This window comes from Daphnia pulex, chromosome 8 (assembly GCF_021134715.1).
Source record: "Daphnia pulex isolate KAP4 chromosome 8, ASM2113471v1".
NCBI classification, from domain to species: domain Eukaryota; kingdom Metazoa; phylum Arthropoda; class Branchiopoda; order Diplostraca; family Daphniidae; genus Daphnia; species Daphnia pulex.
Genome location: NC_060024.1, coordinates 718603 through 744890, shown reverse-complemented (window position 1 = coordinate 744890; position 26288 = coordinate 718603). Strand labels below are relative to the sequence as shown.

The window sequence follows — 26288 nt, the reverse complement described above, 5'->3', positions numbered from 1 at the left end:
AAATTTTCCAGTTCCTCTTTTCCCATACCGGGAATTGAACCCGGGCCTCCTGGGTGAGAGCCAGGTATCCTAACCACTAGACAATATGGGATTAAATCGCTTGAAAAATACATATTCCAAATCAATACAACATAATACAATTGTTGTCCTGGTATAAACAGCCTAGGGCAAGGAACTCTTGGATAAGTTAGAAGAGTTTAAATCCCACATCTGTAAAGCAAAGAAATTTAGCTAGATCTGATGAGGTCAGGATGGCCGAGCGCTCTAAGGCACCAGACTCAAGAAAATACATATTCAAAAAAATACATATTCAAACGCAATACAACGTAATACAATTGTTGACCTGGTATAAATCGCCTATGGCAAGGAACTTTTGAATGAGTTAGAAGAGTTTTAATGTCACATCTGTTGGGCAAAGGAATTTAGGTACACCTGATGTGGTCAGGATGGCCGAGCGGTCTAAGGCGCCAGACTCAAGGACATAAACCTTGCTTCAATAAAAGAAATTGCAGTATTCTGGTCTTCAATGAAGGCGTGGGTTCAAATCCCACTCCTGACAAACATATAAATATCTGAATACACATGATCATCGCATTGCAACATAATTAGAGAGGTTGTTTTGATATAGTGATAGAGAATGCTTAATGTACCACGATACAAGGTCACCAAGTGGTAATACTGTTCGATGTTCTGTAATTTAAAAAGATGTGACAATACGGAAATCATGACGCTAACTCCCGTCAAGCGATGGTGGTATAGTGGTTAGCATAGATGCCTTCCAAGCAATTGACCCGAGTTCGATTCTCGGCCATCGCAGTTTAGCAATCTTGCTATTTCTTAGCAGACTAGTCAACCTACGGAATTGAAGTCAATTTACACAAATGTTACTCTTTAGGTAAAATATAGTTGTTCATTTCTTTTTCGTTCACACATGAATAATTGACATAGATGTAATTTCTTATTCTTTGGCGATATTTCTTGCAAAGAAACCATTTTATGATGGAGTCTCGATGGAAACATGCCGATGTACTTAGTATATCCAATGTACTAGAAAGATTTTGGCTCGTATGTATGTAAGTTAAGCCGATTGCAATAGTTCTGGAAACGCAGAAACTGTTTGCCAGATGTATTTGACAAAAATGGCCAAAACTTGCAAAATTTTCCAGTTCCTCTTTTCCCATACCGGGAATTGAACCCGGGCCTCCTGGGTGAGAGCCAGGTATCCTAACCACTAGACAATATGGGATTAAATCGCTTGAAAAATACATATTCCAAATCAATACAACATAACACAATTGTTGTCCTGGTATAAACAGCCTAGGGCAAGGAACTCTTGGATAAGTTAGAAGAGTTTAAATCCCACATCTGTAATGCAAAGAAATTTAGCTAGATCTGATGAGGTCAGGATGGCCGAGCGCTCTAAGGCACCAGACTCAAGAAAATACATATTCAAAAAAATACATATTCAAACGCAATACAACGTAATACAATTGTTGACCTGGTATAAATCGCCTATGGCAAGGAACTTTTAAATGAGTTAGAAGAGTTTTAATGTCACATCTGTTGGGCAAAGGAATTTAGGTACACCTGATGTGGTCAGGATGGCCGAGCGGTCTAAGGCGCCAGACTCAAGGACATAAACCTTGCTTCAATAAAAGAAATTGCAGTATTCTGGTCTTCAATGAAGGCGTGGGTTCAAATCCCACTCCTGACAAACATATAAATATCTGAATACACATGATCATCGCATTGCAACATAATTAGAGAGGTTGTTTTGATATAGTGATAGAGAATGCTTAATGTACCACGATACAAGGTCACCAAGTGGTAATACTGGTCGATGTTCTGTAATTTAAAAAGATGTGACAATACGGAAATCATGACGCTAACTCCCGTCAACCGATGGTGGTATAGTGGTTAGCATAGTTGCCTTCCAAGCAATTGACCCGAGTTCGATTCTCGGCCATCGCAGTTTAGCAATCTTGCTATTTCTTAGCAGACTAGTCAACCTACGGAATTGAAGTCAATTTACACAAATGTTACTCTTTAGGTAAAATATAGTTGTTCATTTCTTTTTCGTTCACACATGAATAATTGACATAGATGTAATTTCTTATTCTTTGGCGATATTTCTTGCAAAGAAACCATTTTATGATGGAGTCTCGATGGAAACATGCCGATGTACTTAGTATATCCAATGTACTAGAAAGATTTTGGCTCGTATGTATGTAAGTTAAGCCGATTGCAATAGTTCTGGAAACGCAGAAACTGTTTGCCAGATGTATTTGACAAAAATGGCCAAAACTTGCAAAATTTTCCAGTTCCTCTTTTCCCATACCGGGAATTGAACCCGGGCCTCCTGGGTGAGAGCCAGGTATCCTAACCACTAGACAATATGGGATTAAATCGCTTGAAAAATACATATTCCAAATCAATACAACATAACACAATTGTTGTCCTGGTATAAACAGCCTAGGGCAAGGAACTCTTGGATAAGTTAGAAGAGTTTAAATCCCACATCTGTAATGCAAAGAAATTTAGCTAGATCTGATGAGGTCAGGATGGCCGAGCGCTCTAAGGCACCAGACTCAAGAAAATACATATTCAAAAAAAAATACATATTTAAACGCAATACAACGTAATACAATTGTTGACCTGGTATAAATCGCCTATGGCAAGGAACTCTTGAATGAGTTAGAAGAGTTTTAATGTCACATCTGTTTGGCAAAGGAATTTAGGTACACCTGATGTGGTCAGGATGGCCGAGCGGTCTAAGGCGCCAGACTCAAGGACATAAACCTTGCTTCAATAAAAGAAGTTGCAGTATTCTGGTCTTCAATGAAGGCGTGGGTTCAAATCCCACTCCTGACAAACATATAAATATCTGAATACACATGATCATCGCATTGCAACATAATTAGAGAGGTTGTTTTGATATAGTGATAGAGAATGCTTAATGTACCACGATACAAGGTCACCAAGTGGTAATACTGGTCGATGTTCTGTAATTTAAAAAGATGTGACTATACGGAAATCATGACGCTAACTCCCGTCAAGCGATGGTGGTATAGTGGTTAGCATAGTTGCCTTCCAAGCAATTGACCCGAGTTCGATTCTCGGCCATCGCAGTTTAGCAATCTTGCTATTTCTTAGCAGACTAGTCAACCTACGGAATTGAAGTCAATTTACACAAATGTTACTCTTTAGGTAAAATATAGTTGTTCATTTCTTTTTCGTTCACACATGAATAATTGACATAGATGTAATTTCTTATTCTTTGGCGATATTTCTTGCAAAGAAACCATTTTATGATGGAGTCTCGATGGAAACATGCCGATGTACTTAGTATATCCAATGTACTAGAAAGATTTTGGCTCGTATGTATGTAAGTTAAGCCGATTGCAATAGTTCTGGAAACGCAGAAACTGTTTGCCAGATGTATTTGACAAAAATGGCCAAAACTTGCAAAATTTTCCAGTTCCTCTTTTCCCATACCGGGAATTGAACCCGGGCCTCCTGGGTGAGAGCCAGGTATCCTAACCACTAGACAATATGGGATTAAATCGCTTGAAAAATACATATTCCAAATCAATACAACATAATACAATTGTTGTCCTGGTATAAACAGCCTAGGGCAAGGAACTCTTGGATAAGTTAGAAGAGTTTAAATCCCACATCTGTAATGCAAAGAAATTTAGCTAGATCTGATGAGGTCAGGATGGCCGAGCGCTCTAAGGCACCAGACTCAAGAAAATAAATATTCAAAAAAAATACATATTCAAACGCAATACAACGTAAAACAATTGTTGACCTGGTATAAATCGCCTATGGCAAGGAACTTTTGAATGAGTTAGAAGAGTTTTAATGTCACATCTGTTGGGCAAAGGAATTTAGGTACACCTGATGTGGTCAGGATGGCCGAGCGGTCTAAGGCGCCAGACTCAAGGACATAATCCTTGCTTCAATAAAAGAAGTTGCAGTATTCTGGTCTTCAATGAAGGCGTGGGTTCAAATCCCACTCCTGACAAACATATAAATATCTGAATACACATGATCATCGCATTGCAACATAATTAGAGAGGTTGTTTTGATATAGTGATAGAGAATGCTTAATGTACCACGATACAAGGTCACCGAGTGGTAATACTGGTCGATGTTCTGTAATTTAAAAAGATGTGACAATACGGAAATCATGACGCTAACTTACGTCAAGCGATGGTGGTATAGTGGTTAGCATAGTTGCCTTCCAAGCAATTGACCCGAGTTCGATTCTCGGCCATCGCAGTTTAGCAATCTTGCTATTTCTTAGCAGACTAGTCAACCTACGGAATTGAAGTCAATATACACAAATGTTACTCTTTAGGTAAAATATAGTTGTTCATTTCTTTTTCGTTCACACATGAATAATTGACATAGATGTAATTTCTTATTCCTTGGCGATATTTCTTGCAAAGAAACCATTTTATGATGGAGTCTCGATGGAAACATGCCGATGTACTTAGTATATCCAATGTACTAGAAAGATTTTGGCTCGTATGTATGTAAGTTAAGCCGATTGCAATAGTTCTGGAAACGCAGAAACTGTTTGCCAGATGTATTTGACAAAAATGGCCAAAACTTGCAAAATTTTCCAGTTCCTCTTTTCCCATACCGGGAATTGAACCCGGGCCTCCTGGGTGAGAGCCAGGTATCCTAACCACTAGACAATATGGGATTAAATCGCTTGAAAAATACATATTCCAAATCAATACAACATAATACAATTGTTGTCCTGGTATAAACAGCCTAGGGCAAGGAACTCTTGGATAAGTTAGAAGAGTTTAAATCCCACATCTGTAATGCAAAGAAATTTAGCTAGATCTGATGAGGTCAGGATGGCCGAGCGCTCTAAGGCACCAGACTCAAGAAAATACATATTCAAAAAAAAATACATATTCAAACGCAATACAACGTAATACAATTGTTGACCTGGTATAAATCGCCTATGGCAAGGAACTCTTGAATGAGTTAGAAGAGTTTTAATGTCACATCTGTTTGGCAAAGGAATTTAGGTACACCTGATGTGGTCAGGATGGCCGAGCGGTCTAAGGCGCCAGACTCAAGGACATAAACCTTGCTTCAATAAAAGAAGTTTCAGTATTCTGGTCTTCAATGAAGGCGTGGGTTCAAATCCCACTCCTGACAAACATATAAATATCTGAATACACATGATCATCGCATTGCAACATAATTAGAGAGGTTGTTTTGATATAGTGATAGAGAATGCTTAATGTACCACGATACAAGGTCACCAAGTGGTAATACTGGTCGATGTTCTGTAATTTAAAAAGATGTGACTATACGGAAATCATGACGCTAACTCCCGTCAAGCGATGGTGGTATAGTGGTTAGCATAGTTGCCTTCCAAGCAATTGACCCGAGTTCGATTCTCGGCCATCGCAGTTTAGCAATCTTGCTATTTCTTAGCAGACTAGTCAACCTACGGAATTGAAGTCAATATACACAAATGTTACTCTTTAGGTAAAATATAGTTGTTCATTTCTTTTTCGTTCACACATGAATAATTGACATAGATGTAATTTCTTATTCCTTGGCGATATTTCTTGCAAAGAAACCATTTTATGATGGAGTCTCGATGGAAACATGCCGATGTACTTAGTATATCCAATGTACTAGAAAGATTTTGGCTCGTATGTATGTAAGTTAAGCCGATTGCAATAGTTCTGGAAACGCAGAAACTGTTTGCCAGATGTATTTGACAAAAATGGCCAAAACTTGCAAAATTTTCCAGTTCCTCTTTTCCCATACCGGGAATTGAACCCGGGCCTCCTGGGTGAGAGCCAGGTATCCTAACCACTAGACAATATGGGATTAAATCGCTTGAAAAATACATATTCCAAATCAATACAACATAATACAATTGTTGTCCTGGTATAAACAGCCTAGGGCAAGGAACTCTTGGATAAGTTAGAAGAGTTTAAATCCCACATCTGTAATGCAAAGAAATTTAGCTAGATCTGATGAGGTCAGGATGGCCGAGCGCTCTAAGGCACCAGACTCAAGAAAATAAATATTCAAAAAAAATACATATTCAAACGCAATACAACGTAAAACAATTGTTGACCTGGTATAAATCGCCTATGGCAAGGAACTTTTGAATGAGTTAGAAGAGTTTTAATGTCACATCTGTTGGGCAAAGGAATTTAGGTACACCTGATGTGGTCAGGATGGCCGAGCGGTCTAAGGCGCCAGACTCAAGGACATAATCCTTGCTTCAATAAAAGAAATTGCAGTATTCTGGTCTTCAATGAAGGCGTGGGTTCAAATCCCACTCCTGACAAACATATAAATATCTGAATACACATGATCATCGCATTGCAACATAATTAGAGAGGTTGCTTTGATATAGTGATAGAGAATGCTTAATGTACCACGATACAAGGTCACCAAGTGGTAATACTGGTCGATGTTCTGTAATTTAAAAAGATGTGACAATACGGAAATCATGACGCTAACTCCCGTCAAGCGATGGTGGTATAGTTGTTAGCATAGTTGCCTTCCAAGCAATTGACCCGAGTTCGATTCTCGGCCATCGCAGTTTAGCAATCTTGCTATTTCTTAGCAGACTAGTCAACCTACGGAATTGAAGTCAATTTACACAAATGTTACTCTTTAGGTAAAATATAGTTGTTCATTTCTTTTTCGTTCACACATGAATAATTGACATAGATGTAATTTCTTATTCCTTGGCGATATTTCTTGCAAAGAAACCATTTTATGATGGAGTCTCGATGGAAACATGCCGATGTACTTAGTATATCCAATGTACTAGAAAGATTTTGGCTCGTATGTATGTAAGTTAAGCCGATTGCAATAGTTCTGGAAACGCAGAAACTGTTTGCCAGATGTATTTGACAAAAATGGCCAAAACTTGCAAAATTTTCCAGTTCCTCATTTCCCATACCGGGAATTGAACCCGGGCCTCCTGGGTGAGAGCCAGGTATCCTAACCACTAGACAATATGGGATTAAATCGTTTGAAAAATACATATTCCAAATCAATACAACAAAATACAATTGTTGTCCTGGTATAAACAGCCTAGGGCAAGGAACTCTTGGATAAGTTAGAAGAGTTTAAATCCCACATCTGTAATGCAAAGAAATTTAGCTAGATCTGATGAGGTCAGGATGGCCGAGCGCTCTAAGGCACCAGACTCAAGAAAATACATATTCAAAAAAAATACATATTCAAACGCAATACAACGTAATACAATTGTTGACCTGGTATAAATCGCCTATGGCAAGGAACTTTTGAATGAGTTAGAAGAGTTTTAATGTCACATATGTTGGGCAAAGGAATTTAGGTACACCTGATGTGGTCAGGATGGCCGAGCGGTCTAAGGCGCCAGACTCAAGGACATAAACCTTGCTTCAATAAAAGAAGTTGCAGTATTCTGGTCTTCAATGAAGGCGTGGGTTCAAATCCCACTCCTGACAAACATATAAATATCTGAATACACATGATTATCGCATTGCAACATAATTAGAGAGGTTGTTTTGATATAGTGATAGAGAATGCTTAATGTACCACGATACAAGGTCACCAAGTGGTAACACTGGTCGATGTTCTGTAATTTAAAAAGATGTGACAATACGGAAATCATGACGCTAACTTACGTCAAGCGACGGTGGTATAGTAGTTAGCATAGTTGCCTTCCAAGCAATTGACCCGAGTTCGATTCTCGGCCATCGCAGTTTAGCAATCTTGCTATTTCTTAGCAGACTAGTCAACCTACGGAATTGAAGTCAATATACACAAATGTTACTCTTTAGGTAAAATATAGTTGTTCATTTCTTTTTCGTTCACACATGAATAATTGACATAGATGTAATTTCTTATTCCTTGGCGATATTTCTTGCAAAGAAACCATTTTATGATGGAGTCTCGATGGAAACATGCCGATGTACTTAGTATATCCAATGTACTAGAAAGATTTTGGCTCGTATGTATGTAAGTTAAGCCGATTGCAATAGTTCTGGAAACGCAGAAACTGTTTGCCAGATGTATTTGACAAAAATGGCCAAAACTTGCAAAATTTTCCAGTTCCTCTTTTCCCATCCCGGGAATTGAACCCGGGCCTCCTGGGTGTGAGCCAGGTATCCTAACCAGTAAACAATATGGGAGTAAATCGCTTGAAAAATACATATTCCAAATCAATACAACATAATACAATTGTTGTCCTGGTATAAACAGCCTAGGGCAAGGAACTCTTGGATAAGTTAGAAGAGTTTAAATCCCACATCTGTAATGCAAAGGAATTTAGCTAGATCTGATGAGGTAAGGATGGCCGAGCGCTCTAAGGCACCAGACTCAAGAAAATACATATTCAAAAAAATTACATATTCAAACGCAATACAACGTAATACAATTGTTGACCTGGTATAAATCGCCTATGGCAAGGAACTTTTGAATGAGTTAGAAGAGTTTTAATGTCACATCTGTTTGGCAAAGGAATTTAGGTACACCTGATGTGGTCAGGATGGCCGGCGGTCTAAGGCGCCAGACTCAAGGACATAAACCTTGCTTCAATAAAAGAAGTTGCAGTATTCTGGTCTTCAATGAAGGCGTGGGTTTAAATCCCACTCCTGACAAACATATAAATATCTGAATACACATGATCATCGCATTGCAACATAATTAGAGAGGTTGTTTTGATATAGTGATAGAGAATGCTTAATGTACCACGATACAAGGTCACCAAGTGGTAATACTGGTCGATGTTCTGTAATTTAAAAAGATGTGACAATACGGAAATCATGACGCTAACTTACGTCAAGCGATGGTGGTATAGTGGTTAGCATAGTTGCCTTCCAAGCAATTGACCCGAGTTCGATTCTCGGCCATCGCAGTTTAGCAATCTTGCTATTTATTAGCAGACTAGTCAACCTACGGAATTGAAGTCAATTTACACAAATGTTACTCTTTAGGTAAAATATAGTTGTTCATTTCTTTTTCGTTCACACATGAATAATTGACATAGATGTAATTTCTTATTCCTTGGCGATATTTCTTGCAAAGAAACCATTTTATAATGGAGTCTCGATGGAAACATGCCGATGTACTTATTATATCCAATGTACTAGAAAGATTTTGGCTCATATGTATGTAAGTTAAGCCGATTGCAATAGTTCTGGAAACGCAGAAACTGTTTGCCAGATGTATTTGACAAAAATGGCCAAAAATTGCAAAATTTTCCAGTTCCTCTTTTCCCATACCGGGAATTGAACCCGGGCCTCCTGGGTGAGAGCCAGGTATCCAAATCAGTAGACAATATGGGATTAAATCGCTTGAAAAATACATATTCCAAATCAATACAACATAATACAATTGTTGTCCTGGTATAAACAGCCTAGGGCAAGGAACTCTTGGATAAGTTAGAAGAGTTTAAATCCCACATCTGTAATGCAAAGGAATTTAGCTAGATCTGATGAGGTCAGGATGGCCGAGCGCTCTAAGGCACCAGACTCAAGAAAATACATATTCAAAGAAAATATATATTCAAACGCAATACAACGTAATATAATTGTTGACCTGGTATTAATCGCCTATGGCAAGGAACTCTTGAATGAGTTAGAAGAGTTTTAATGTCACATCTGTTGGGCAAAGGAATTTAGGTACACCTGATGTGTTCAGGATGGCCGAGCGGTCTAAGGCGCCAGACTCAAGGACATAATCCTTGCTTCAATAAAAGAAGTTGCAGTATTCTGGTCTTCAATGAAGGTGTGGGTTCAAATCCCACTCCTGACAAACATATAAATATCTGAATACACATGATCATCGCATTGCAACATAATTAGAGAGGTTGCTTTGATATAGTGATAGAGAATGCTCAATGTACCACGATACAAGGTCACCAAGTGGTAATACTGCTCGATGTTCTGTAATTTAAAAAGATGTGACAATACGGAAATCATGACGCTTACTCCCGTCAAGCGATGGTGGTATAGTTGTTAGCATAGTTGCCTTCCAAGCAATTGACCCGAGTTCGATTCTCGGCCATCGCAGTTTAGCACTCTTGCTTTTTCTTAGCAGACTAGTCAACCTACGGAATTGAAGTCAATTTACACAAATGTTACTCTTTAGGTAAAATATAGTTGTTCATTTCTTTTTCGTTCACACATGAATAATTGACAAAGATGTAATTTCTTATTCCTTGGCGATATTTCTTGCAAAGAAACCATTTTATGATGGAGTCTAGCTGGAAACATGCCGATGTACTTAGTATATCCAATGTACTAGAAAGATTTTGGCTCGTATGTTTTGTAACAGAACGCTCGGCTCACTCCCGTATCTGTTCCCTTTTTCTGCTGCAAAACAATCGCCAACTCTGACTACTAGATGTCAGCGCCAACCGCGCTTATTCCGCCAGAAGCGATTTATCAAGAAGCGCAAAAGCAAGACTCAACCGGGCGACAAGAGCGCGTTTAACTTTAATTACATTTTTCTCTTATTCCCTTACCTTTTATCTTTTACTCCATTACATTTTACTTCATGTTTTTCTCTTATCCCTTTATCTTTATCTTTTATTATATTTTGTGGCTCGTTTTACCCTTCTCGGAACTCTAGAAATAGTCGTTACATAACCTTTGTCGGTCTCGTCTGAACTTGGTTTTTGCCTCTTTTCGACAAGGTCGGGCAAGATTATATAACTTTTTAACTTGTCTGAACCTGTTTTTCCCTATGCCTTGCGTGTTAAAAAACGCAGCCGGCATGAGTATAAAAACCCGATGTAAAAGCTATTCTGCCCGCACTTCTCTCTCTCATTTTACCCGTAACTTACCGAGGCGTTCGCTCCTCTTTTCGTACTGTTTTGTATTAAATTTAATTCCATTTAAGTGTTGTCAAATCTTCTTTAAACTAGTATCGACCCTTTACTAGTTCATCACCTAGCCTGACGCTCGACCGCCGCCTACCAATTGTACTCAAGTAAATTGTCGCTATCGTTTATTCTTGTCTAAATTATATTAGGCCTATTGTTCTGTCTTACTAGTAAAAATATACGGGTTAAACCAAAATCGTTCATGTTTGTCTTCATCATTTGTGCCATAACATTGTGAGTAAATTCGCCTCTTTAGTTATTAAGTATCTTCGTATTGGTGACACAATGATTGTGTTGGGTCAACCTTTACATCTGGTGGCAGCGATTTTCGAACTCACTTACAATGTTATCGTATACTGGTGCTAGACCTAAGACTAAGAGTATTTTGCATAAAAACGTGAACGCATTTGATAATATTTTACCTGATACTACTGTTCCTCATGTACCCGCTGTAAACCCTCTTCCTATTCAATTTTCTTCCACCCCCCGTACATCTTCAACTCGTACGCATCGGCCAATCAGCAATCTTCCCGTTGATAGGCCTACTCGTTCAAACAAAGATTACGTCCCACTTAACCGTATTCCAAACCCTGAGGTTTTATTCAGTAAACGTGTTTTACGCAATCGAACTGAAAAGTCGATTGGTTCAAAAATCAAAAGTTTCTTTACTCCCTCGCCGAAAAAATCGATTGCTGAAGTAAATCTTTCTCCAATTAATAAACCTATTTTTGACCGTTCCTCTTTTCTAAAAGACGACGAACGTATTATTTCTGATCCTGTGTTAATTCCGTCGACTGTATTGACACCGCCCAATCAATTAGACGTGGAAAGTAATTGTGTAGTAAATAACCTGGTCGCTTCGCCCGATACTGTTATTGATATTACAGACGAGAATCTGATTCAGCATGCCGACGGCATTTTGAATCCTTCCCAATTTGTAGAAAATAATAACATTTTTATTCAAAATAATTCCGAGATTTCCGTAAATAATCGTCGATCTTCAGCGGAAGATACTGATTCTTTTTTTGCAATTCTTAATCGTTTGGGTGATTTATTACGTAACCCGCCTGCTCAAATAAATCTTCCATCCGCGCCTTTTCCGTCAGCTGAAAATAGTTCCACGCTTGACGCAATTAATAATCCCGTAACTTTTACTCCTTATTTTCAATTTGATATTATTAACGAATTAGACCCGCATAACAACGCCGCGGCTGGCCCTGTTAAAAGTGTAGATCTTATTGAATTTCCCCTGAGTACAAGTAATTCTCATGGATAAGTGGGTGATCAACTCCAAAATCCAATCGATTCGCAGCAAATACGACTACATTGTCAGGGAGGAACTGAAGAAACCGCGCCTAAATTACAAAACACCAACAGCGACGATAAAATTATTAACAGCAATCATCAAGAGGGGGCCAGTGACGACAGATATAGCAACAATTCGCGAAGCAATCAACTCTGCTACCGAGAATCGGTTCGACCGTCTGTCCCACTTTCCCTTTCCATTCCCAGTATTTCGAACCCTTCAGCAATTAATATCGAGGACGAACGCGTCCTTTTTGTCCCGGACGACAGCGAACGAATCGATAGTCCTTTTATCTGCATTTGCGACAAATGCGATAAACGAACTGATAGCAATAGTCAAATTCATCAGTGCGACGGGGGAATTTTTGAAACGGGCGAAAATATACTTGAGGGAACTAGAAAGAAAAGGATTTGTTTGGATTCGGAAACCACAGGGCATTCTCTCGCTACACAAACCACTCAGACATTTAATAACTATCCTGAGTTGCCATCATTACTCATCGATCCCTATCTTTCTTACAAGATTCAATTTAATAACCAACTCGATCGATTCCAAAGCCTATTCAATCCTTCGACCACAGCTGAGCGTGAAATTCCTGCGCCTTTTAGTACTGATAATTTTGCATCAAGAGTACATTCAGCAGCCGACGAGAGATTTAGTTTTGTACAAGGCATTCCTGATTCAAGAGGAGCTCAACGAGAATTGGGAGACGAAAACGGCATTCCAGACGAAGTACGCCGACGAAATCACGAACGAAGGGGATTTATTAATCATTCGACCGAGGGCAACGAAAGGCCAGTTAGACAACGCCCAGATAGGAGTGAAAGCATTTATAGAGGAATTTTCAAATCCGAGGGCGCAAATAGGCCTACAGCGTCGAAGCCCATTGACATTTGTAAGCAAGAGGAATATTTCAGTGGACAGCATCCAGAATATAATCACAGAGACACGGCAAACAGAAAAATGGCCGACGACAAATATGGAGACTCCTTCAGGCCTACTGTGCACAGAGGTGCAGCAAGGGAATTCTCCACTGGGGACCGAAACGGAAGACGAAACGAGAAAAGAAATTACGATGCTGACGATGACCAATGGAGAAAAGGAAAATTTACACATAGCCGACGAAGTTCTGACACCCCCTCCTCTGATTCCGACGCCGATTCCTTCTACGTTGAATATCAGCCAGCTGGTGAATCAGCTACTGGAAACAAACCCAAGCGCTATCATAATTCTTCTCCCATAAGATGCTTTTTGCCGAAAATAGAAAATGGTGTCAAAGAAGTTCGCACCTTTTCCGACACACACAAGGGACGCGGAGCTATAACTATGCTGAACCAAATTCAAAATTGTTGTGTTTTATCAATCCAAGCGCCAGTTGCTGAAACTAATCCGCTGTTGCCAAAACCCACTCCCTCTTCCGTCAAAACTCTTGGTCGTCTGCTAGACTATTCTTGCCTCTCTCTCTTCTCTTTTGGAATCAACGTGTCAGGTACTCTCTAGAAGGTTAAGACAAATTATATGTTTTTTATGTTCTGTTCTCTACTTGCCGTGATATTGATCCTAAGTTAATATACGTTCTATGCATTGATTTGTGTTCGTGTCACTAATATGGTATATCTGAATCACAAAACTCTACAGGTTATGGGCCCAGAACACAAACTGCTGTGCATATTCAACAATTAGTATGGCCGAACACGCTGGGAACGAAATTGGATCCATGAGGGCTGTCGCACATGTGCCCAAATTTGACGGAACCAACCATAGAGAATGGAACTACCAACTGCACCTCAGTTTCCAAGGAATGGAAATCGATCAAGTTGTTACAGGAACAGAAGTACTTCCTGAAGAGGTAACGCAGACACTGTCCAGCTAAATTAAACTCACTATCTCTTTCTCAGTCACCGACTACATTTATCTGTTGAAAGTTGAACCTTTCTTTGTGGTGCAATGCCCAGACACATTACGCAGTGGAATTTTTTTTTTTTGGTTGGGTGTCGCATACCATGATTTTTCCACACTCTTCAAAGTCTTCACTCCTTTGTATTGTTACAGTGCCCACGCACAACACAAATGTGAATCTCTTATATCATTCATTAAAAAAGGCCTTGAGAACAAATCCTGATCATGGGACACTAAAACTTGACAAGCCACATCCCAGTCAATTTACACGTGCATATTCAAGAGAGTACAATCCTTTTTTATTGAAAACAGCCCTAACGCTTCACACTGCACATGCAGTTGATTTACGCTCACTGCACAGTCTCATGACAATTATTCGCAGATTATTAATTAATATATTTTATTTCCTCTCACAGGAATTTGATGATGAAGGAGAAATCACAAACGAAGCAGAAATAAAACAATGGACGCGTAAAGATGTACTGGCTAGAAATTGCATAATGGCAACCACATCAAAGGAGATGAAAGAGAATCTGTACACGTGCACAAGTTCAGCACAGATGTGGACCAGACTACACCAGCAGTACCACCTACAAACTGAAGAGCACTTACACGTGCTATGGCAAAACTACTATGATTATTCATATACCGATGGTAACACATACTCAGTCAGCCTTAAAGTCCCATTTATTGACCTCCTCGATCTTTTGTCACTTCGATTAGGAGATGATATGAGGACCTACATTCAAAAGCTGTCGATCACCGCCGACAAACTGAGAGAGAGGGATCAACCTCTATCTGAAATTCAGATCGTGTCCAAAGCCTTGACCTCTCTCCCGGAAACTTTCCGCATCGTGAGATCCGTATGGGCAAGCGTTCCAGCGCAAGACCGTACTATTGACCACCTCCTCCAACGACTGTTAACTGAAGAAAACGTAATAAAGTCGTACCAGAAGAAAGAACGCAGTACTGAAGGAGCCTTTTCTGCCAACAGTGGATCAAGGGGAGGATTTGGCCGCGGTGGTTATCGTGGACGCGGAAGAGGCGTTCGAGGAGGCTTTGTGGACAAACAAACAAGAGGACAATATGGTGCTAATCAAGACAAGCGTCCGCGATGCAATTACTGCAAGATTGTAGGCCACATTGAAAATGAGTGCTACAAAAAACACGGCTATCCCGACACAAGAAACAGAGGAAACGACAAGAATGAAGAAGGAAGAACTGACAACTCTCTTTTTTCATCATCAAGATTTGATCCTAGAAGCATTTTTGCATTTTTCGCCGACTCAGGCGCAACTAAACACATGTGCGATCAAAGAGGGTTTTTCACGACTTTTAATCCAATTAACACTGGCACCTGGTCTGTTTCTGGTAACAGATAAATTCATTTATTTATTTTATGGCATTTCTTAAAACAAAAAAAAAAATTATTATTGTGGTGTCTCTTCCAGGAATTGGGAACGCAAAACTAGATGTCCTAGGCGTTGGAAGCATCAATATCGCAGTCAAAGTGAATGGAGTTACCACTCCTAGAATTCTGCAGGATGTACTCTATGTAGCTGGCCTCGGGGTCAACCTTTTTTCGATAGGAGCCGCAACGGCTAACGGACTAAAGGCATGCTTCGAAAACAACAAGGTACAATCCATATATCTCTCAATATATACATGCTTATGTATGGCAACTAACACACCCTCATTTCATTCTAAAGGTCTCATTCATGAGGGATGAGGAAGTGATCCTAACTGGTGAAAGAAAAGATGATACGCTATATCAACTCGATTTCCAGCCGGAACTTCAAACAACCGAGACCATCTACGCTCATGTTTGCTCCGATCTCTTTCAAGACACCGCACTTGGTGCTGACATCCGGGCCTCTCTCATCACTTGGCACCAACGCCTTGGGCACATCGGTTACCACACTCTTGTCAAGATGATCCGCCAAGACCTAGTGGCTGGTCTCAACATCGCAGGTGAATGCGAAATTCCGGAAACACTCTGCTCTGGCTGTGAACTGGCCAAGTTCACCCGCCTTCCACTTAAAATTGGTCGACACAGAGCCAGCAGAATAGGAGAACTTACGCATTCTGACGTCTGGGGGCCGATTGCCACCTCAAGCCTGGGAGGAGCTCGTTATTTTGTATCATTCAAGGATGATTTCAGCGGCTTCCTCACGATTTACTTCATGAAAAGAAAGAACGAAGTACCTGCATTCATCCGGCTCTACCATGCCATGCTCCTCAATGAGACAGGGTTCTACATGTTGACGCTCAGAACCGACAACGGACGAGCAGAATACGACAACCACGAAGCCGATAAATTTCTCACCGAAGCTGGTGTCCGTCACGAGACCAGTGCCCCACACACTCCTGCTCAAAACGGGACAGCAGGACGGGTTAACAGAACTCTACTCAACAGCGTTCGAGCCATGCTGATATCCAGTGGCCTACCACCATCATTGTGGGGAGAAGCAATTTCATATTCAGTCTACATTCGGAACAGAGTTCTCTCGAGAACCAATGAGACAACTCCTTACGCTCTCTGGAACAACAGGCAACCTGATGTGTCGGCCATTCGCATTTTCGGATCTAGAGCCTTCATACGAGACCCGACACCATCATCAAAACTAAAAGCACGCAGCTTAGAAGGAGTTTTTGTTGGGCGCTGTATCAACCAGAATGCATCTCGAGTATACATTCCTGAAACCCGAAAAGTGCTCATCAGCAAAGACGTGAAGATTGATGAAACGATACTGTATCGAGACATGACGAAGGATCTGCCCATTCTAACCGTAAAAAAAAAAAAAAAAATATTCAAAACTATTTTTCTGGTATCACGCAGACATAATATCTTTTTTCTCTCCCACAGAATGAATTAGACATTATAAATGACAAGCACGATTCGGGTACTTCCATTGCCACCCCCACTGTCGTCGATGGCCATCAAGACACAACAGTACCTCTTACTGCTGATGATGACAATCAAGGCGTTGACGGAACAATCCCGCAAGGTGACATGGTGACGGATTTGCCATCTTCAATAAACAGCCAGGATGTCCCAGATGACGAACAGGATTTTGGAAGTTCTTTCATTCCTCCCGTCAGCATTGCTCACCAGGATCTCGCGACGGACCACGCAATTCAAGACGATGCCATCATCCCCAATTGTGAGCCCGTTGAAGTTGAAGACGCAATCACTCGCCGGAACACTCAACAGACACGCCAATCAAGTCGCAAGCCCAAATACTCCGACAAATACCGCATCTACATGGAATCGCTAGCTAAACAAGCCATCCTTTACGGTATGCCTGCTGAACACCAGCCCGAAATGTCCAAACCAACGGAACCATGTAGCTACCTTGAAGCCATTACCTGCGAAGATGCCAAGTTCTGGATTCCGGCGATTGCCGAAGAGTATGACTCTCTAATTCGAAACTCCACGTGGACTCTGTGTCAGCTTCCTGCCGGCCGCAAGGCAATTGAAGGAAAATGGGTCATGAAATTTAAGCCGGGATTCAAGACCACGGCACCGAGATACAAAGCCCGCTTCGTCATCAAGGGCTACTCACAAGTGTACGGCTTGGACTACACGGAAACCTACGCCCCGGTGGTAAAGAACTAGTCGATCCGAGCTATTATGGCCATTGTAGCTGCGAGAGATCTTGAAATAGTTCAATTGGATGTCAAAACCGCCTTCCTCTATGGGACCTTGACCGAAGAAATCTACATGCAACAGCCCGAAGGCTTCGTGATTCCAGGCAGAGAGCAAGAAGTTTGTCGTCTCATCAAGAGCATCTACGGACTTAAACAGGCGTCTCGTGTTTGGAACATCAAATTCAACGAGTTCATTCTCCTATTTGGGCTAACCAGAAGCACTGCCGACCCTTGTGTCTACTACCGTCATCTCCGTCCGGGGGAGGCAGACGAAGAGATAACAATCTTCATCCTCTACGTTGACGACGGTCTCATCATCAGTAGTCTCAAGACTGTTCTCACCGAAATGATGAATTTTCTCGGCAAGGAATTTGAAGTTCGATCCCTTCCCGCCGACCGTTTTATTGGAATGGACATCAGTCGAAACAGAGTTCAGCGCACCATTCATCTTTCTCAGCCAGAATACACGAAGACAGTGCTCGAGAGGTACGGTATGAGTAACTGTGCCACTCTTTCCGTTCCAGCCGATCCCTGCGTCAAATTGACGCCGCAAATGTGTCCACAAACAGAAGAAGAAAAACAAGAAATGGAATGTGTCCCGTTCATGGAATGCATCGGCTCCATTATGCATCTCACTCACCTGACCAGACCGGACATCGCCTACGCCGTTGGGCAAGCATCAAGATATTCCCAAAATCCAGGCCAAGAACATTGGAAAGCCCTTAAGAGCATCATGGCCTACCTACGCAAAACTGTCAACTTTGGACTGTTATTTGGCGGAGACAACAGTGAGTTGATTGGCTACTGTGACGCTGACTACGCTGGTGACCTGGGGAGTAGAAGATCAACCTCGGGAGCCGTGTTCACTCTTTACAATGGTCCGATCTCATGGTTCAGCCGCCGCCAATCCTGCGTTGCTCTTTCAACCACCGAATCGGAGTTCATATCCGCCGCTGAGGCGACAAAGGAGGCCATCTGGCTCAACCGCATTCTCATAGAGCTTGGTGCTCGTGCGTTACCCGTCCCTCTGCGATGCGACAATCAGGGTGCTATTGCCCTCATTCATGACCCGATATTCCATCAGCGTACAAAGCACATCGACGTACGGTTCTTCTTCGTACGCGATGCCCAGGCGGAAGAGAAAATCAACATCTCCTACATCGCAACCGAGAGTCAGCTAGCGGACATCTTTACTAAGGCCTTAGCCGCTCCGAGATTTGAAAAACTGCGCGCTAGTCTGAACATCTGCGAATTCAAATGAAATCTGCTGAACTTGAGGGGCGCATTATGTTCCGTTGTGCGCTCGGCTTGAGGGGCGTGTTGTGTTTTATCAATCCAAGCGCCAGTTGCTGAAACTAATCCGCTGTTGCCAAAACCCACTCCCTCTTCCGTCAAAACTCTTGGTCGTCTGCTAGACTATTCTTGCCTCTCTCTCTTCTCTTTTGGAATCAACGTGTCAGGTACTCTCTAGAAGGTTAAGACAAATTATATGTTTTTTTATGTTCTGTTCTCTACTTGCCGTGATATTGATCCTAAGTTAATATACGTTCTATGCATTGATTTGTGTTCGTGTCACTAATATGGTATATCTGAATCACAAAACTCTACAAAAATTATACGGGAAGCCCAGCTGTTCGCTTCGACCGATGGATCAAATTATTCGATAACATCGTGGCGATGTCCAATTGGAACAATTCAGATATTGCGAGTATGCTGTCAACCAAAATGTCTGGCGAGGCATACGACTTTTTACAAAATATCATGGAAAGTGATACCATCGATTACAACAAGATAAAAGCCCTTTTTCAAGAAAATTTCCACGGCGACGAGGATGCCGATTTTTATCAAGAAAAATTTGACGAGATGCAACGGAAGCCGAAAGAAAATATTTTGAATTACGCTTTTCGTTTGAAAACAATTTATCAGCGAGCCTATCCGTCAAATAAGCTAGAAACTCAGGTCGAAAAATCTAGTCAATTACAGTTTTTACGGCAGAAATTTTTACAAGGGCTTGAACCTGAACTACAGCATATCATCCGCTATAAAAAAGTTTCGTCGTTTCAGGAACTTGTAGCAATCACGCAGAAATATGCGAAGCGAGTCCAATTAGAGCAAAATGATAAAGAGAAAAAAAGTATTCGTTAATGCGGTATCTACTGATCAGAATGACTCACTTCTGATTAAAGCAATTGAGAAACAAAGTGACTCCATCAATGCTATTGCTACTAGCCTTAAATTCGGTTACAAACCCGCTGAGCCTACAACTTTTCAAAATCCCGCTACTGTAAATTCAAATTTCAGTCAACAAATGGAGCAATTGACTGAATCAATGATAAATCTGGACGGTCTACTTAGTTCAAGTATTCAAAAAGATATTTCGCGTAATCTACAACGCGGAGGGCAATCGAACGGCTACAATCAGCAAAATCAGTCGTCCTTTTTTAACCCCGCCCCTCAAAATAACTTCAATAAATCGCGACCCGGCAACAGGTTTCAGCAACCCCCGTCTGGACCTCCTGCGGAAACCTTTAATTTTTCCGGTCGACCTTTACTTCCCCATTTTACGCAACCAAATTTTCCTCAGCAGCAACTTGCTCCACCTTCCAACTATCCAACCTCCCAGTTTCAGCAACTTCCGCAACCATTTCCACGGGCTACTCAGCAACCTCCCCCTCAACAATTTCAGCAACCGCCCCGCCCACCACAAGTAACTTTTCAGCAACCAAATCAGAATTTTAACCCACGGCCATCGGCAATGAGATGTACTAATTGCGGATTGTCTAATCACAACATCGAAACATGCTTCCGAGCGCAACGTTCGGCCTTGGATGCCAATGTTTGTTTTTATTGTAAAATGTCTGGACATAGGGCAAATGTCTGTCCAAACAGACCAAATATTATTCGATCAGCGCTACCTGTTTCTACACAGACTCAGGGAAACGCCTAGGGGCCGACTGTAATAGGTCAGTCGAAAGTAGGCCGTCGTATTCCCCAAAAACTAGATTAATCGCAAATATTACAGCTTTCAGCAAAAATTCAGCACCCCGTATATCCGTAAAAATTCTTGAGACTCCGTTTCAAGCTTTGTTTGATACTGGCGCGGCCAGAAGTCTTCTCCATATAAATGTATTTAATAAAATTGTGTCGGATCAACTTAATTGCTCTGGTGAAAAAGGCGATGTCCCGTGCCAGCAATTAACTTGTACCGAATCTGATGTTGATCTATATGATATTCACAATAAGCCGTTGCTTACGAGAGGGATCATTACCCTACCACTAGTATACGGAAATCATGTTTTAAATCAGGAATTTATCGTAACAAACGGTATTTCCGAATCTTGCGTAATAGGTCAAGATGCCGCTATCAATCATGAATTTATTTTTGATGGCCGCTCAAAGACTATATTTTTGGCTCGTGATAAACCAGAGGATCGTTTGGTTGTTAATCAAGGCCTTATTTGTGTACCACGTGTTGAAAAAGAAATATCCAAAACATTGATGACCTTGCTCGGAAATGTAAGGATAGCCCCCCTCACCTCTCAGGTGGTGGAGGCTGAGATTCAAGGACAATCCGATGTGGTGGCCCCCTTCTCAATCTTTTTCTTTTCTCCCAACGAAGAGTTGCCGGAGGGAATTTGTATTCAATATTTCGTCAATAATGTAAATGTAAACGGAAAGTACTTAATAGAAATCGAGAATAGAAATAATGTGTCGATACTACTACCTAGGAAATCTCTTCTCGGAGAAATTAATTTTTCTTGTCTAATGGTAGGGAAAGTCTCAACCGAATGGCAATCATCCGATGCGCAGAAAGATGAAATTACTATAGTAGAACCAGTAACTGACCCAAATGTTGATGCTGAATATAAAAAACCAATTGCTGAATTGCTGCATGATTTTCCAGACCTTTTTGCGACGGAAAATTCTGAACTAGGTAGTACGGGGTTAATTAAACATTCCATTGACACCCAGGGGAAAGGGCCTATTCGACTTCGCCCTTATCGGACGGGCAAGAAGCAGAAAGAAGAATTAGAGAGGCAAATTAAAGAAATGTTGGCTACTAATGTTATTCAACATTCCACTTCTCCGTGGGCAGCGCCAGTCATATTAGTAGAAAAGAAAAATGGAGAGCTTAGATTTTGTATTGATTATCGTAAATTAAATAGCTTAACGAAAAAAGATTCTTATCCCCTCCCACGCATTGACAGTACGTTAGATAGGCTGTACGGAAAGAAATTTTTCACTACACTCGATCTAGCCTCAGGATATTGGCAGATTGAGCTAGATGACCCATCGAAAGAAAAAACCGCCTTTATTGTAGAAAATAATCTTTATGAATTTATTAGAATGCCTTTCGGGCTTTGTAATGCGCCAGCTACTTTTCAAAGAGTAATGAATTATATTCTGAGAGACGTCTCGGGAATTAAAGCTTTAGTCTATTTAGATGACGTAATTATTTTTTCCGAAACATTTGAAAGCCACCTTAAAGATATTAGAGAAGTTTTTACATTAATTCAAAACGCGGGGTTAAAATTAAAATTAAAAAAGTGTCAATTCATGAAAACGTCTGTTAAATATTTGGGTCACATTATTTCGCGGGATGGAATAGGCCCCGATCCAGAAACAATTGAAAAAATAGTTAATTATAAAACGCCGGTATCTGCCGACGAAGTTCGATCGTTTTTAGGCCTCGCTGGTTATTATAGGCGCTTTATTCCAAATTTTGGGTCAATCGCGCATTCTTTGACGGCGAAATCTCATAACGATGCGCTAAAAAATCCGTTTATTTGGACGGATACTGACCACAAAGCTTTTGAATTCCTTCGTACATGTCTTATCACGCCTCCTATTTTGGCTTATCCAGATTTTAATCTTGAATTTTTATTATTTACTGATGCATGTGATTACGGAATAGGCTCAGTTCTATCTCAAATACAAGATGGTGTTGAAAAACCAATTGCTTATGCTAGTCGACAGCTAAAGCCGGCGGAAAGAAAATATGCCACTGTAGAAAAAGAAGCTTTAGCCGTAGTCTTTTCTATCAAACATTTTCGCCATTACCTACTAGACAAACCTTTTTCCGTTATTAGCGACCATAGGCCTTTGCAGTGGCTTGAGAATCAAAAAGATAATAATGGAAGATTAGGACGTTGGGCTATTTTGCTCGCGGGCACTAATTACAAAATCAGGTATAGACCTGGCCGTATTCATCAAAATGCGGATTGCCTTTCACGCCTCCGCATTGCTAGTATTAATGTTGTCGATTTAAATATCGATATTTTAGCCAGCCAAACTGCCGACCCACTTTGTCAATCGATTATTAATTATCTCGATAATGGTATCCTCTCTGCGGCCGACGGAAAAAAGTTGCCGATTTGGGCTAAAGAGATTGAATTATATCAGATAAAGAATCGTATTCTTTACCGAATTGAAGTACCGACGACGAAGAGTAGGCGTAACATTATTTGTCAACAGGTTTTTCTTCCCCTTACCCTTCGCCCAATCGTATTAAAAGAAATGCATGATAGTCCTTTGTCAGGTGGCCATTTAGCCTTTTTGCGTACTTATTTGAAAGTTAAGAATAGTTATTATTGGCCTACAATTTTGGCCGATATTAAAGAATATTGTAAAGCCTGCGAAATATGTATTGCTAACACTAAATCGAATCTCCGAGCTTATCTTTTTCCTCATGAGTTAGCTAAAGCTCCATTTCAGATAATCGGTATTGACTTTTTAGGGCCTATTTCTCCTATTTCGCCAAACGGCAATAACTGTATTTGTGTAATGACTGACTATTTTACAAAATTCGTAACAGCAGTTGCTTTGCCCGATCAAACGGCTCAAACTACTGCTGATTGCGTATACAAAAATATTGTTTTAATGCATGGCCCGCCTTTAGCGCTTGTTTCTGATCGAGGCTCCAATTTTACTTCTAAATTAATGCGATATTTTTGTAAAAAATTAAATATTGAGCAACGTTTTACTACCGCTTATAATCCGGCTAGTAATGGGGAAACCGAACGCTTTAATCGTACTATGACGACTATGTTGCGTAAAGAATTAATTGATGGTCATCATGATAATTGGGAAGATGTTTTGGGTGAAGTGTGCTTTGCATACCGTTCATCGATACATTCTTCAACCAATGAAAGTCCGTATTATATGTGTTTTGGCCGTGATGTTAACTTTCCCATCAACAAAATATTAGGGGCGGTCCCAGACCCAGTCCCTTCTGCTAATTATGTTGATTCCCTTTTGGAGAGGCTGCGTTATAGTTTTCAACGGGCCCATGAGTATAACAAAAAAGCGCGGGAACAACAGAGGGAGCAATATAATAAGCGGGCTAAACTTTTTAATTACAAGCCGGTGATAGAGTTTTGTTAGATGTAAGAGTAGTTCAAAAAGGCGACAATAGAAAATTTACTTCCAAGTTTAAAGGCCCATATAGAATAATCAAAGTAAATAAAAATCGAACGGTCGAAATAGCCGATAGCTCATTTAAAGCCCAACTTGTACACTGTAATCGACTAAAACCGTTATATGAAACTATGTTGTGGACGGATGAAGCTATGCCTCCAATAGAGTCAACAATCGATCCAACTGAACGCTCCCGAAAAAATTTAGTCACTCAGCCTAATTGTAATTCTGATGAAGAAGCTGATGACGAAAGGGATGGATTGAATAACATTGACTCTGATTCCCCTGAAGAAATTGATGATTCCCATTTACTTGATAAAGCTACTGAAAATCCTGATCATATTGAGATTTCTTTCCCAAATCCCGACTCAATTGTACGAAATGATTCCCCAATGAATGTTCCCAATCCTCGCCCTTTATCCCCCATTGTTACCATTATTGAAAAAGAAACTGCTCTGCAACCAACTGAACTTCCCCTCCTACGATCGCGATCGGCTATCAAGCCGAGGCAGCGTTTAATTACGGAAGTTTAGTGGAAATGCGGTATTTCGCAGAAAATGTATGATTATATAAAAAAGACGAAAAAAACTTACACGTGTTATATGTAAAATGTAAAAATATATGTGTACGGAGAAACATTTGTTGTATTCCCACATTCAAATTCAAAAAAAAAAAAGAAAGAAAGACAAGCGCGATATTAAAAAAAAAAGAAAAAGAGTGTGAAATTCACACTCACGACGTTTGTCAAACACGTACTGAGAAGATTGTACAATGCCGAAAGAAATTCGGTGGAATTTTCTCGTTCGCCATTTATTTTTCTTCACATTCTTAATTGTTCGCAGTATAAAAAAAAATCAACTTTGAAATTTTAAAGTATAAAAACGCCATGTATAATGTTCAAAGTTACCATTCAATCCCTGTCTTTCATTCCAACCAAGTCTATTCAAACTACTTAATCATGTCTGACGACAACCAGCCCAAAATTCACTTTTCTTGCGCCGATTGGGGAAGAATCGAAGAAATCTTTGCAGTCCAGACTTTCGTCCCTCCTGCTCTTCCAACCGACCCGCTCGTCATCGTTGATGATTCCACCACTGACGACGACGACGACAACGAAGACATCTTGCTTAACCAGTCTTACCGTTCACGTTCTCTATTACTCCCGCTGAACTGGACGTACTGATGTCGGACGGCGACGTCGACGAGTTCATCGCCAATCCGGCCAGCCATCGTTCTTTGACTCATGATTTCTACAATGAAGTACATTGGCCAAACTTGTTCGCCGTTCAAAACTACATTCGAGACATTCAACGGCCAGAAGGTTTGAATGGCCGCCTGTATCGCCCGCTCCAACCGTTGGCGACCATCACGGACCCCGTTCCAACTCCAGCTCCGCGTACTCCATTACGTCGTCTGTTGGAAGAATTCATCCATATGATTGGATTTGTTGTTCATGTCAATTCTACTATATGCGAGCATGTAATTTTTCTTGGTTTGTTTATGTTTGTCGAATATGTTTTTCGCAAACTTTTTCGTTAATTTTAGGTTGGTTTAAACTACACCAACTTTCGTCTTTTTGTCTCTTTTTCCTTTTTACTCCTCCTCTTTTTGTCACCTTTCCTTGTAGCCAGTAGTAAAGACCAAAAATTTGTTTAAATGTAATAAAAAAAAAAAAAAGGAAACAAAGATTCATCTTGTCTACACCTTCTTTAAGTTGGCTACCGCCCCAATTTCTCTATTGTGATCTTCTTCAGCCACGTAGCCTACTATAAATATCGTTGTAAAATCTTTTCTTTCTTCACTTCGCTACCGCTTATTTTCCTATTCATCATGGCCGGACGTGGTCGTCTCCTTCTGGAACCTGGTTTCGTCCACGACGAAGTAGATCTCCCTACGTCTCCTGTAGCTGGCCGTAACATTGAATGGCCTCTTCCTCGGACATACCAAAGTTATCCGTCGGATGACTTCCACACTTCACCGTCTACATCGAACGATCCGGAGCCGGAACCAGGAACTTCGACTCCGTCCACTTCTCCTGTAGACCAGAAAACACGGGGCGTCAAGCGGCCGTCTACAGCGCGCTTCCCTGAGGTTAAATACAACCGTGTTGTATTATCGCCTCTCCCAAAACATTTA

General features: G+C 40.7%; 18 non-coding genes across 18 annotated transcripts; 11 read left to right on the top strand and 7 right to left on the bottom strand.

Annotated features, from left to right (window-relative positions):
* Positions 1-19: 19 nt before the first annotated feature.
* Trnae-cuc lies at positions 20-91 on the bottom strand. The gene has a single exon. It is a non-coding gene; the product is annotated as a tRNA-Glu (tRNA).
* Positions 92-440: 349 nt separating this feature from the next.
* Trnal-caa lies at positions 441-559 on the top strand. Its single transcript has 2 exons — positions 441-478; positions 515-559. It is a non-coding gene; the product is annotated as a tRNA-Leu (tRNA).
* Positions 560-1174: 615 nt separating this feature from the next.
* Positions 1175-1246, bottom strand: Trnae-cuc. Its single transcript has one exon. It is a non-coding gene; the product is annotated as a tRNA-Glu (tRNA).
* Positions 1247-1595: 349 nt separating this feature from the next.
* On the top strand, positions 1596-1714 carry Trnal-caa. The gene is made up of 2 exons: positions 1596-1633; positions 1670-1714. It is a non-coding gene; the product is annotated as a tRNA-Leu (tRNA).
* Positions 1715-2329: 615 nt separating this feature from the next.
* Trnae-cuc lies at positions 2330-2401 on the bottom strand. The gene has a single exon. It is a non-coding gene; the product is annotated as a tRNA-Glu (tRNA).
* Positions 2402-2752: 351 nt separating this feature from the next.
* On the top strand, positions 2753-2871 carry Trnal-caa. The gene is made up of 2 exons: positions 2753-2790; positions 2827-2871. It is a non-coding gene; the product is annotated as a tRNA-Leu (tRNA).
* A 185-nt stretch (positions 2872-3056) lies between these two features.
* Positions 3057-3128, top strand: Trnag-ucc. The gene has a single exon. It is a non-coding gene; the product is annotated as a tRNA-Gly (tRNA).
* Positions 3129-3486: 358 nt separating this feature from the next.
* Positions 3487-3558, bottom strand: Trnae-cuc. Its single transcript has one exon. It is a non-coding gene; the product is annotated as a tRNA-Glu (tRNA).
* Positions 3559-3908: 350 nt separating this feature from the next.
* Trnal-caa lies at positions 3909-4027 on the top strand. The gene is made up of 2 exons: positions 3909-3946; positions 3983-4027. It is a non-coding gene; the product is annotated as a tRNA-Leu (tRNA).
* Positions 4028-4212: 185 nt separating this feature from the next.
* On the top strand, positions 4213-4284 carry Trnag-ucc. Its single transcript has one exon. It is a non-coding gene; the product is annotated as a tRNA-Gly (tRNA).
* A 358-nt stretch (positions 4285-4642) lies between these two features.
* Trnae-cuc lies at positions 4643-4714 on the bottom strand. The gene has a single exon. It is a non-coding gene; the product is annotated as a tRNA-Glu (tRNA).
* Positions 4715-5065: 351 nt separating this feature from the next.
* On the top strand, positions 5066-5184 carry Trnal-caa. The gene is made up of 2 exons: positions 5066-5103; positions 5140-5184. It is a non-coding gene; the product is annotated as a tRNA-Leu (tRNA).
* A 185-nt stretch (positions 5185-5369) lies between these two features.
* On the top strand, positions 5370-5441 carry Trnag-ucc. The gene has a single exon. It is a non-coding gene; the product is annotated as a tRNA-Gly (tRNA).
* A 358-nt stretch (positions 5442-5799) lies between these two features.
* On the bottom strand, positions 5800-5871 carry Trnae-cuc. Its single transcript has one exon. It is a non-coding gene; the product is annotated as a tRNA-Glu (tRNA).
* A 350-nt stretch (positions 5872-6221) lies between these two features.
* Positions 6222-6340, top strand: Trnal-caa. The gene is made up of 2 exons: positions 6222-6259; positions 6296-6340. It is a non-coding gene; the product is annotated as a tRNA-Leu (tRNA).
* Positions 6341-6955: 615 nt separating this feature from the next.
* On the bottom strand, positions 6956-7027 carry Trnae-cuc. Its single transcript has one exon. It is a non-coding gene; the product is annotated as a tRNA-Glu (tRNA).
* Positions 7028-7377: 350 nt separating this feature from the next.
* Trnal-caa lies at positions 7378-7496 on the top strand. Its single transcript has 2 exons — positions 7378-7415; positions 7452-7496. It is a non-coding gene; the product is annotated as a tRNA-Leu (tRNA).
* Positions 7497-8836: 1340 nt separating this feature from the next.
* On the top strand, positions 8837-8908 carry Trnag-ucc. Its single transcript has one exon. It is a non-coding gene; the product is annotated as a tRNA-Gly (tRNA).
* The last annotated feature ends 17380 nt before the right edge of the window (positions 8909-26288 follow it).